Below are 11106 nucleotides of genomic sequence, written 5' to 3' on the forward strand. Positions count from 1 at the left end.
AGAGCCGCCGCCCAGCACGCACCAACCCCCGCGTCTCTCTCTCCCCTGATGACCCCCAACGCCGGTGACCTCGCCGGCTCGCTGCCGCTCGCCATCCCCGCTCTCGGTCAGCCGCAGTTCCAGGCAAAACACCAAGTTCATGGTTGCAGCAAAACGCGACTCTAGTCCCAGCTATTCTCGACTGCGGTTCCAGCTCGGCGTGGTTACCGTCGTAGATGGCCGTGGACATGGTTACAACTCATCGTGTTTCCATCGCAGCTCGCCGTGGTGACTGTCGTGCTCACCGCGGTGACCGGTTCCAGCAAAAATGACTCACGGTTGCAACTTGCCGGCCGCCGACTCTTTTTGTGCCCGCTGGAGCACCGTCGCAGCCATGAACGAAGGATGTAGCAAAAACGTCGACTGGTAGTAGCAAAAATCAGACATGGTCGAAGCTTTGAAAAAATCCGGTTGTAGCAAACTAATTGGCCACATCCAGCGAAAAACTAGAAAGCAAAAAAAATCCAAAATCTTGGTTGAAGTAGAAAAATTTGTCGGTTCCAGCAAAATCAAAGGACGATGGTAGCAAATTTAAGGCTGGTTCTAGCAAAATCAAAAGAAAAGGAGTGGTAGCAAAAATTAGGTCTGGTTCCAGCAAAAAATAACATGGTTCCAGCAAAAAAATCCACCTCATCGGCTTCCCAGCAAAAAATTGCCTCTTGCTTGTATCATCCCCCATCACTGGTTCCAGCACTTTTGCTAGCCGGTTGCAGCAAAACCATGTGCTGGTTATAGCATGGCGTCCGCACAGTGATCGGTCATGTCCATCTCCGGCGAGAGATGGTTGTTGGGGTCAGGTCTCTGGTGAGAGATGGTTGTTGGGGATCTGGTGATTCAGGGCCGCGCGTTGGCCATTAGAGAGAGAAAGGAAAGGAGGACGCGGGGGAGGTTAGCCATTAGAGAGAGAAAGGAAAGGAGGACGCGGGGGAGGGTGGCCATTAGAGAGAGAAAGGAAAGGAGGACGCGGGGGGAGGGGGGCGGCGGCGGCGCCGCCGTCGCCTCTGGTTTGGGATGGGGAATCAGAGCTGCAGCGACACTAGTGCGGGGTGGGGATCGAGTAGATAAGGAAGAAGACTGGCTCACGGGAGCTGCATGGGCCCCCACAGCCAGGCATTTGGGCCGTGTGTGGATGGCCAGGCTAAAAGTGGATGCTTCGATCGCAACAGCATCCAACGACACGCGAGCGACCGGCCGAACGCTTCGGCCGGCGTGCCGACGCAAAACGTTTACCATTAAGTAACCAGAGCATTAAACCAATATTGCAATAGAACTGTACTAATACTCAAAAGCAACAGAGGATTAAACACACACAGACACACACACAGGGAAGGAAAATAATGCAAAATATACTTGTGAGCGCAGCAGACTTTAAAAGGTCTAACCAGTTTACCTACATATGATATTTCTTCAACCGTTCAATCAATGGAACATTTATAAAAAGAACTCAGCGACATAAGGATCACACAAGCTATTGATTCTTGCTGAAATTCTTCTGTCGAGTCTTCTAAATATCCTGATATAAGTGAAGTAGGCAGGAAAAAATATGCCACCGATAGGACCATTCAAAAACTTGCAAATATCTCTCCAACTCCAAGTACGAACCAACTCAGATATGATGTATCATAGTTTAAACCTTCTATCCACTTCTTAGAAATAGCAGCAAAATGCCTTGTCAATATAACCTAGGCAATTTGAACCAGGTGACAATGCCATTTAACATGATCCGTTTTGTTCCACAAAAATAAGAACCTTGCTTCAGTCTTAGAACAATACCAACTTGGCCTCCAGTAACAGTCAAGGAACAGTAAATAATTAGCAACACAACTTATAAAAGGTCATGTCAATCAATACAAATAGCTCATTGCTTTTTCTCATTTCAGGATTACCTTAACATGAGAATTAAATTATAAAAGTATTTGTTCAGCTCCATTAACAATTCAATTTAGGAAAATAAAATAGTTTGTTGTGCACGTACCATGGAGGTGACAGCATACATAGCTGCAGAATGAGCACTTCTGCAAAAGAACTCAGTGTCGAGGGGAGACGTGATGCCAACCAGAACTTCAGATAGTGCGTCCTGGCTTTCACTGCCACCCAGCCAGTACAAAACTGCCAACATGATGAATATTTGTTGGTGTAAACTACTACAAGCTATGATGTATGAATAAAATAAAAGCCAACTTATAATTTGAGACAAGTAGCATTACCTATTGTAAAGAAGTGTGGTGTGTTTGAAAGAAAGAGATCAATATTCTGCAGACTTCCACAATGATTTTGTGCCCACCCTATGGCCCGTGTCCTCAAGCCTTGGTTCTTTTCTTATATTGGACCACTAGGTAGCTGAACATGGCAGTAATAGGCTCCAACAAAATGCAGCCAAGTTCAGAGATAACGAGTTGAGCGCTATAGCGTGAACCGGCAAGTTGCAAGTTGTCCATTAGAAGATTTGCAAGCAGCGAAACATTGTCTGAGCTGAACTGAAGTGTCGATTTCTTTGGAAGTTTCAGAGTTTCAGCTCCTAGCAGGTTGTAGTCATCTCTGTCCACCTCTGCAACCACCTCTTCAGTTGGCAAGATACAAAAAAGGCACCGCGGGACTCCACGGCTGCTTCAACATACTCCAACATTCACTACTGGAGTAGTAATAATCATAAAGAACACATAGACATATTTATCTCGGACCAAAAATGTTATTTTGTGGAGTACAGTACTGGTGGTTGGATTGAACTTTCACAAAGACATGGAAGATCGAAACTGAAGATATAAATTCAACATTTTGGTTGCTCAAATGCAAGATGAAAACATAGCATAGCAGTGGCACGCACATGATTCTGAATGGCAACAAACAAAACATGGAAATAAACATCGAAAACCTTACAATTGAGTTTACAAAAGCATTCTTCTATTTTTTTTTGCTGCATTTGCTGTTTTTCTCTTTTAGCTTTGCTTTTTGTCCAAGTTTCAGAACCCCAAACCTGCTTGTTTCATCATTTCTTATTAATGGAACTGGGTTGTGGCCCTTCTGTCAAAGTTTGAAGCAACTGAGCTGCAGGATCGGTGGTGCCACCCTGCCTTGTGTGGTGGTATTTTGCACAGCAGGCAGGTCAAACATATGCGCTATCTATCTGAATATATATGCAGAGGCAGGCAGGTCCAACTGGAAAAAATTAATCAGTATACATAGATGAATGAGTGAGTGACTCACTGCCCAAAAAATGATTCAGTTGAAATTAATAATCTTACTTACGGGATCAGATTCTGACCTTTATGAATCACAACAGTAAGCATCAAAGAAACCTCAAATTCATCGACTGGTCCTCCTCCTCCTCCCCCTACATTACATATTTACATAGATCCATCCATCCATTTGCAGTTTCAGTATCTACTATCTATTACTAGTATTAAAAAGAAAGAAAGAAAGAAAGATGCAGATGCAAGTTGCTTTGCTAGCCTTGTGGAGGTGGAGGAGGGGAACCTGAGGGCCCAGCGCCATCTTCACCGCAGCCATGTCATCCTCCTCTTCTTGCCCTTCTTCTTCCTCCTCCTCCGGCGGCAAGGAGGAAGGAACGGTGACGCTGACGCTGATGGAGACGGACGCTTCCTCCTCCTGCTGATCCATCTTCCTTCCTACATCGCCCCTTCCCTTCCTTCCCCTCCCCTAAAGATTTAGAAGCAAAATCAAATCTTGGAGGGGATGCCCTGCCCTGCCCACGTGATTGATGGAGCGAGGGGGGATTGATTGATTGATTTGGGAGAAAAGGGAAGGGCGTCTTCTTGGCAAGGGCCCTCCGCTTCTCCTTGCAGTGGTGGCGCCTCTCGGTGTCATCCTCCGGCGCACGCACGGGGGCGCCCGCCGCGGCCGCGAGCTGCTGCCCCAAGTACACGTTGCCCCGCATCGGCGCCGCGGGGCCAACCCCGTCCGCCGGAGGAGACGACGAGGGGGATGGGGCGCTGGGGGAGGCGGCGCGCATGCGGGTGGAGAGGGAGAGGGAGGCGGTGGCGGTGGCGGACGGGTGGTGCTTGGTGGGGACGGCGGGCCGCGACGCCGGGGACTTGGGAAAAAGGAGAGGAAGAGCGGGCGGAGTGGTTAGGCGAGGCGGAGGGGAATTTGGGCTTTGGCCTCTGCGAGCTATAGTAGTAGCGCTGGGTTTATACCCCACGCTGCTACTGCGGCCTGTCGCGGGAGGGCACAGTGAGGACTACATAGCAGTAGCGTGGGGTTTATATCCCGCGCTACTACTACTGCTTGTTCCGGTAGGCACGGTGAAAACCACTTAGTAGTAGCGTGATTTTATACCCCGCGCTACTACTATTAACTTAGTAGTAGCATATTTTTTTAACCGCGCTACTGCTAATTAGCAATAGCGCTTCTTTTTGTGTCGCGCTGCTGCTAAGATTCTGTGTATAAGATTTTCCCTAGTAGTGGTTGAAGATGATGCAATACAACGCTTAAGCTTGTGATATCCTCTTCAACCGATTGTGCCCCGAAGAATTCAACAAAATCAGCCGTCTTGAGAATGCAAAGGAAATCTGGGATACTTTGATTGATATGCATGAAGGTACCGACTCCGTCAAGGAATCCAAATTGGATGTGCTCCAAATTCAACTTGACAAGTTCAAAATGAAGGATGGTGAAGGTGTCGCTGAAATGTACTCTAGGCTTGCTCTTATCACAAATGAGATTGCGGGCTTAGGAAGTGAAGAGATGACTGACAAATTCATCATCAAGAAGATCCTAAGAGCATTGGATGGAAAATATGATACCGTGTGCACATTGATCCAAATTATGCCCAATTACAAGAATCTCAAGCCAACGGAGGTCATTGGAAGAATTGTTGCTCATGAGATGTCACTCAATGATAAGGAGGAACTTCACAACAAGTCAAGTGGTGCTTACAAAGCCTCATGTGAAGCCCCTACATCATCAAATGAGAAACAAACCTTCAATGAAGAATTGCGCTTAATGGTGAAGAACTTCAACAAATTCTACAAGAGTAGAAGCAAAGAAAGAAGCTCCAAGTCAAGGTCCTACAATGATAAAAGATCTTCCAGTCGAGAGGGCAATTTTTACAATTGTGGGAGACCCGGACACTATTCCAATGAGTGTACGACACCCTACAAAAGAAGAGAAGATTCTCCCAAGAGAAGAAGTAGAAGATAAGAATCACCGCCAAGAGAGAGGAGGAGTAGAGATGATCGTTATGAACGAAGAACATCCCGGAGAAGCAAGGATTCGGAAAGGAAGGACAAGTCATCAAAGAGCTACTCAAAACAAAGACATCAAGCTCATGTTGGTGAATGGGTATCCGGTTCCGACTCTGAACATCACTCCGAGAGAAGCTATCACTCCGACTCCGAACATACTCAAGATGAAGGTGTTGCCGGTCTAGCACTTGTGTCAACCAACTCCTACGACATATTTGATTCACCAAATGAAGGAATTGGAAGATGCTTCATGGCTAAAGGCCCTAAGGTAACACACCCCAAGTATGTTGATTTCAATAGTGATGAAGATGACTTGTTAGGTGATGATGATTTACTTATTTACAACTCTAGTGATGAATACTATGATGAAACATCAATTAATCATGCTAATCAAGATAAAACGAATGACAATGATAAGGAGAAGATTGAGCTTCTTACTAAAGAACTAAACACTATTAAGTTAGCTCATGAAACTATCTTAGGGGATCATCGAGAACTTTTGAGGACTCATGAGAAGTTATGCTCTGAAAAGCTCAATCTTGAGCAAGAGCATGAGTTCTTAAAAGCAATAAATGATGATCTTCGCAAGAAAAGTTCTTCTTACATTGCCAAGCGTTTACTCTTATCTACTTACATGCCTCAAGTCAAGTCTAGTAACAAAAACAAGAAGGATTCTTCCTCTAGTAGTAACAATCATCATGTTAAATCCAATATTGTTGCTTCTAGTAGTTCTCTTGATTCTACTAATGATTCTCTTAGCCAAGTTACACTTGAGCAAGAAAATAGCTTATTGAAGGGAATTATAGAGAAAGGTGTATACAAGAGCCTTGCCGGGAGTAAGCAATTCGAGGAAATTGTACGCAAGCAAGGAAGGCACCGGAAGAATCAAGGTGTTGGTTTTGAACGAAAGTTCAATGCCAATGGAGTTGAGTCAGAAGAAGATCAATACCCCAAGACAAAGTTTGTTCCTCAACAAGAGAAGTATGATCCTACTTCCTTCAAGGGGACACAAGCTCAAGATGATCTTCCACCACAAGACCACAAGCACAAAGGCAAGGACAAGCTTCAAGAGGAGATTGCTGCATTTGAAGAAGCTCCTAAGGCCTTGGTCAAGTGGGTTCCCAAGACTACGTCAAGTTCTACTTCATCAAGCACGACTACAACTCCAAGGATTCCCGTCAAGATGATGTGGATCCCGAAGAAGAAGAACTAGAAAGTTCTTGAGGGTGACTCCGCCAACATTCTTCACTCATATCCTATTGGCAATAACAAGTGCAATCAACTTCGACATCTTGCACTAGTTCAAGGAGTCACAAACCCTCATGTTGGTAAGGCAAGGTAACCTAATGCTTTCATGGACATCATCTTGTGTGTGCATCACTCTATGTCTATGGATATACTTGTTTGTTCCTTGTGGGACTAACCCGTGTAGGTATTGAAAGTGCAACTCACTCCAAAGGATTGCTCCAAATGATCTTCATCAACATTGAGCATCCACATCTTCAACACCTACATGAAGTCATCATCGACAAAACCCAAGGTTAGTTCATCCCTCTTAGGGGGGGTCTCACATCTAGGGGGAGCTTAACTCTAAGAACTGAGTCAAAGCAACTCTAATGATGTGAACACATGAATGCATTATGTAAAAGTGGTAACCCCACTTGAGCTTAAACGATGAGTATGACCTATGATCAAATGTTCTCATTTGACTCCTAAGTCAATATACTCATATATAGATGACCTAGTCATCGCCAATTGTTTGATAGATGCTAGAATTGGTTGTGCATGCTTTGCCACATATTTCATTTGCCATTTTATTGTGTGAGCATGTTGGTTGCATATTTAACTCATTCGAGGACATCCACTTGTTGCTTTGATTGATTGGCTTCTTTTTCTTTTGCCAAGTGGATGAACAAGAATGCCTAAGAACCTTCTCTACCTATCTATGCTTTTCTTGTCTCAAACTCTATTCATGCTACATCACAAAATTTGATCAAGTCAGAATCGAACCACTCTGTGTGAGGAGCACTTGGAGTCCCCGATTCGTCATAGACTTAAACTTCCAAAACCTCTTTGTGTGTTTCGGTCTGACCGATTCTTCCATTTCGGTCATACCGAGATCACTAAGTCGATCTATGTTTTCAATCTCGGTGCAACTGATTTGAACTTTTCGGTCTCACCGAGTTGCTGTAACTGTCAACAGTTATGCATCTCGGTGCCACCAAGTTGTTCCACTCGGTCACACCAACAGGGTCGGGCTATATATACACACGGGCAAAAATTTGGAAACTTTCTCCAAACCCCTTCGCCCGCGCATAGCTCGCTCTGCCTCCAAGGTCTCCGGATCGTCGACTTCGTCGCCAGCCGCCTCCAGTCGCTGGTCTCCGCCGCCGTCAATGGAATTCAACCCCGCCGTTGCCGCTGTAGCGAGTTCATCGCCAAGCTAGGGTATGGACTCGATCACAGTGCTATCCCCGTCCGATTCCTAGCACATTGTGTTCATCATGATTCTTGCCACGATTGAAACGCTTCTATCCAGTCAAAACAGTCCTTAGATTAGATGTGAATTGAAAATTTAGGGTTAGATTTCCGCCGAAACCATCTCGGACCCACCGAGTTGAAAAACTCGGTTCCACCGATTCGGCTAAGGCCATTGCACAAGTGATTCTTGGTCTAACCGAGAATTGCAAATCGGTGTGACCGAGTTTAGAACTCTATGAAACCCTAGCAGTCTCGGTACCACCGAACTATGACTTGGTCTGACTAAGTTCACTAGTTTAGGTTCCAAAAGCTGCTTCGGTATCACCGAGTTTGCAAATCGGTTGATCCGAAATGCTTTCTGTGGAAAACTAAAACTAAGTTTTTGAATCATTCTTTTGCAAAAACCTCTGCATTTTGTGATGCTCATCCATTCTACCTCATCTATAACTATTCACAAGGTCAGCAGTCAGTATTTGCAGCATGTCAGACCAAAGTGACAACCAGAACAAGGAAGAGGAGCAGATTCACATGAGTGAGGGCACTAGTCCCTATAGCACCTCAGATGAGGGCAGCAGGAGCACTCCAAGCAACTTGCCCAAAGCTGCCACCAGGGCCAGAAGGAAGAGATCCTCAGACTCTGGGGATGAAGACTATGTGGCAGAAGAAGATGAGGCTACTTCCAAGAAGATAGTGCTCAAGAAGGAATATGGCTCAGCTAAAGCCACCAAGCCAGGACTAAACAGGAAGGTCCCCGCCAAGAGGACACCTATGCTGGAAGTCAGAGCTTCAACTCAAGAACCTGAGAAATCTAAACCCAAAGAGGCTGCTGCAGAAGGGAAGAAGAGGAAGGAAAGGGTCAAAAAGACCATGGCCAGAGTTGTTGGACAGCCTTCCATGATGGAAGAGGAAGAGGAAGAAGAAGCTGCTGCTCCAGCACCCAAGGCACAAAAGCTTATGGGTGATGCTATTAGGTCAGGGGCTGCAACATCAAAGCCCAAAGAAGCACCCAAAGCTGCCTCCAAGGCCAAGTCTACAGCTAAAAGGAATACCAGGAGCATACCAGCTGCTGAGAAGAATAAGGCCCCAGTGCCTGAAGTTGCTGAGGAAGAAGATGAAGGACAAGTTCTGAGAAAGCTGAAACCTAAGATTTCAGACCACAATGATGCTCATCCAGTGGCTGAGAACATGAAGCTGAGGAAGGATGCAGGGCTCAGACAGTGGAGATTGTCTGATCCTTATGCAATCAGGAGGAGGACTACTCTTGACTACAGGTTCCACACTAAGGAACAGCAGGATTTCTATGAGACTGTGTTGTTGGACAAGAAGCCCATAGTTTGTGACATGAGGTGGGTGGACTGGAAATACATGAAGGCAAATGAGGATCACTACTCAGGAGTGTTTGACAGCTTTAAGGCTTGTGGAGTAGATGACTTTGTTGGACAGAAGTTCACAAAGTGGAATGATGAACTCATAATGCAATTCTACTCCACAACTCACTTTTATCCTGGTGGCAGAATAGTCTGGATGTTTGAAGGTACAAGGTACCAGTCCACAATTGAAGAATGGGCCAAACTAATCAATGCACCAGAGGAGAGTGAAGATGACTTGGATGTCTACTCCAAGAAGAAGAAGGATCACAACTCTATGTCACACATGTATAAGGAGATACCATACAAAGCTCTTGAGACCTTCAAGTTTGGGTCTGTCCATTTCCTTCTGTCAGGACTGCCAACGATCAACTGGATCCTAAGGCACACTCTCTTACCCAAGTCAGGTGACCACAACATGATCAGATGACATGCAATAAACTTTCTACACATATTTGAGGTGCCTCAGAAGTCCAAGGTCATGAGCCTCATAGTTGAGACTATCAAGAGGACAGCAGCAGACCAGAAGAGAAGCTGTGGGTATGCCCCACAGATCCAAGAGCTGATCAACTCTAAGATGGGCACAGGGACATACTTGTTGGATAAGGAACACTTTGCTATCTATCCATACTTTGAGGACAACCAAGTAGTCATGAATGAAAATGAACCATCTTCAGTGCAAGCACAAGAGAAGAAGGAGAAGGCAAAGAAGGAGAAGGCTGCCAAGATGCCAACTTTAGAGGAGGCATCTGAGTACTTTTTGAAGAGCAAGCAGGACCAGCTTGGTTACTTAATAGCATCAACTCTGACGATTGAGAAAGGGTTGGCCGCCCTAACTCAAAACCATGAGAGCCTGGAAAGAATCATGGAACAAAAATTCTATGACCTAGATGTGAAAGTAACTGAGATCTAGTCTGTTGTGGAGCAGCTTCAGGATGATATGCAGGAGAGGAAGGGCAAGACAACCACTGATGCATTTGCCAGAGTGCCTCGATCTCAGAGATCAGTTGCAGAGCCAGTGACAGACACCAGAGCCACTTCATCTGCACCAGCTATAGCTCCAGTGCAACCAACTCCAGCACCAACTCCTCCAGCTCCATCCACATCAACTGAAGTCTTCGTCCAAGGAGCCATCTCTACACCACCACCTGAAGATCAAGCCTGAGAGACGAAATAGTACTATGCATTTTCTAGGAACTTTTTGGTAACTTGTTGCCAAAGGGGGAGAAAAATGTATAGATCATAGGCTTCGAGAGAGAGTTTTCTTTTGTTCTCTCTTGTCTTTGTGGTTGAACTTTATTTGCTTTTGCTTGCTTGAGATACTACTTTATTGTCTGTGTGATACAATGATGATCATGTGTTTGATCATATGCTATCTTAATGCTTGATTAGATGACAATATCTCATTTATCTTTATATGATCATTCACTTTGCTTGGTGATGAGTGCATGTATTCAATCTTTATTATTTGAGTGCTCCACCAAGATGTATGTGACATGGAAGAGTAACCCATGAGCCTAACTCCTTGTGCATTTGCAGTCCAAAGCAAATCTTAAACTATGCACAAATTTAGGGGGAGCTCTTGCTTATCACATACTTCTCAAAGCGACAATGTTTTTCAATCTTATTATCATTTGTCAAAGCTTTCATCTATATGTTGTCATCAATTACCAAAAAGGGGGAGATTGAAAGTGCAACTATCCCTAGGTGGTTTTGGTAATTCCTAACAACACATAGCTCATTGAGCTAATACTATTCCAAGACAAATATTTCAGGAAAAGCTCAATGAATGTCATGGCATGGATGAGGAAAGTGGATCCCTCAAAATACAAAGGATAAAAGGGTTGGCTCAAGCTCAAAAGCTCAAGACTCTACATTTTACATTTTAGTGATCCAAGATCACATTGAGTCTATAGGAAAAGCCAATTCTATCAAGGAGGGATGAGGTGTTGCTTAATGAGTTTCTTACTTCAAGTGCTTAGTGATATGCTCCAAAAACCCTCAACTACTTTCTC

General features: G+C 44.9%; 1 long non-coding RNA gene across 1 annotated transcript; it reads right to left on the minus strand.

The window, feature by feature from the left end:
* Positions 1 to 1541: 1541 nt before the first annotated feature.
* LOC123066641 (uncharacterized) lies at positions 1542 to 4137 on the minus strand. Its single transcript, XR_006431393.1, has 3 exons — positions 2247 to 4137; positions 2015 to 2148; positions 1542 to 1821 (listed from the first exon to the last, which is right to left on the minus strand). It is a non-coding gene; the product is annotated as an uncharacterized lncRNA (long non-coding RNA).
* Between the last annotated feature and the right edge of the window lie 6969 nt (positions 4138 to 11106).

The sequence above is a fragment of the Triticum aestivum genome, chromosome 3B, assembly GCF_018294505.1.
Source record: "Triticum aestivum cultivar Chinese Spring chromosome 3B, IWGSC CS RefSeq v2.1, whole genome shotgun sequence".
Taxonomy (NCBI): domain Eukaryota; kingdom Viridiplantae; phylum Streptophyta; class Magnoliopsida; order Poales; family Poaceae; genus Triticum; species Triticum aestivum.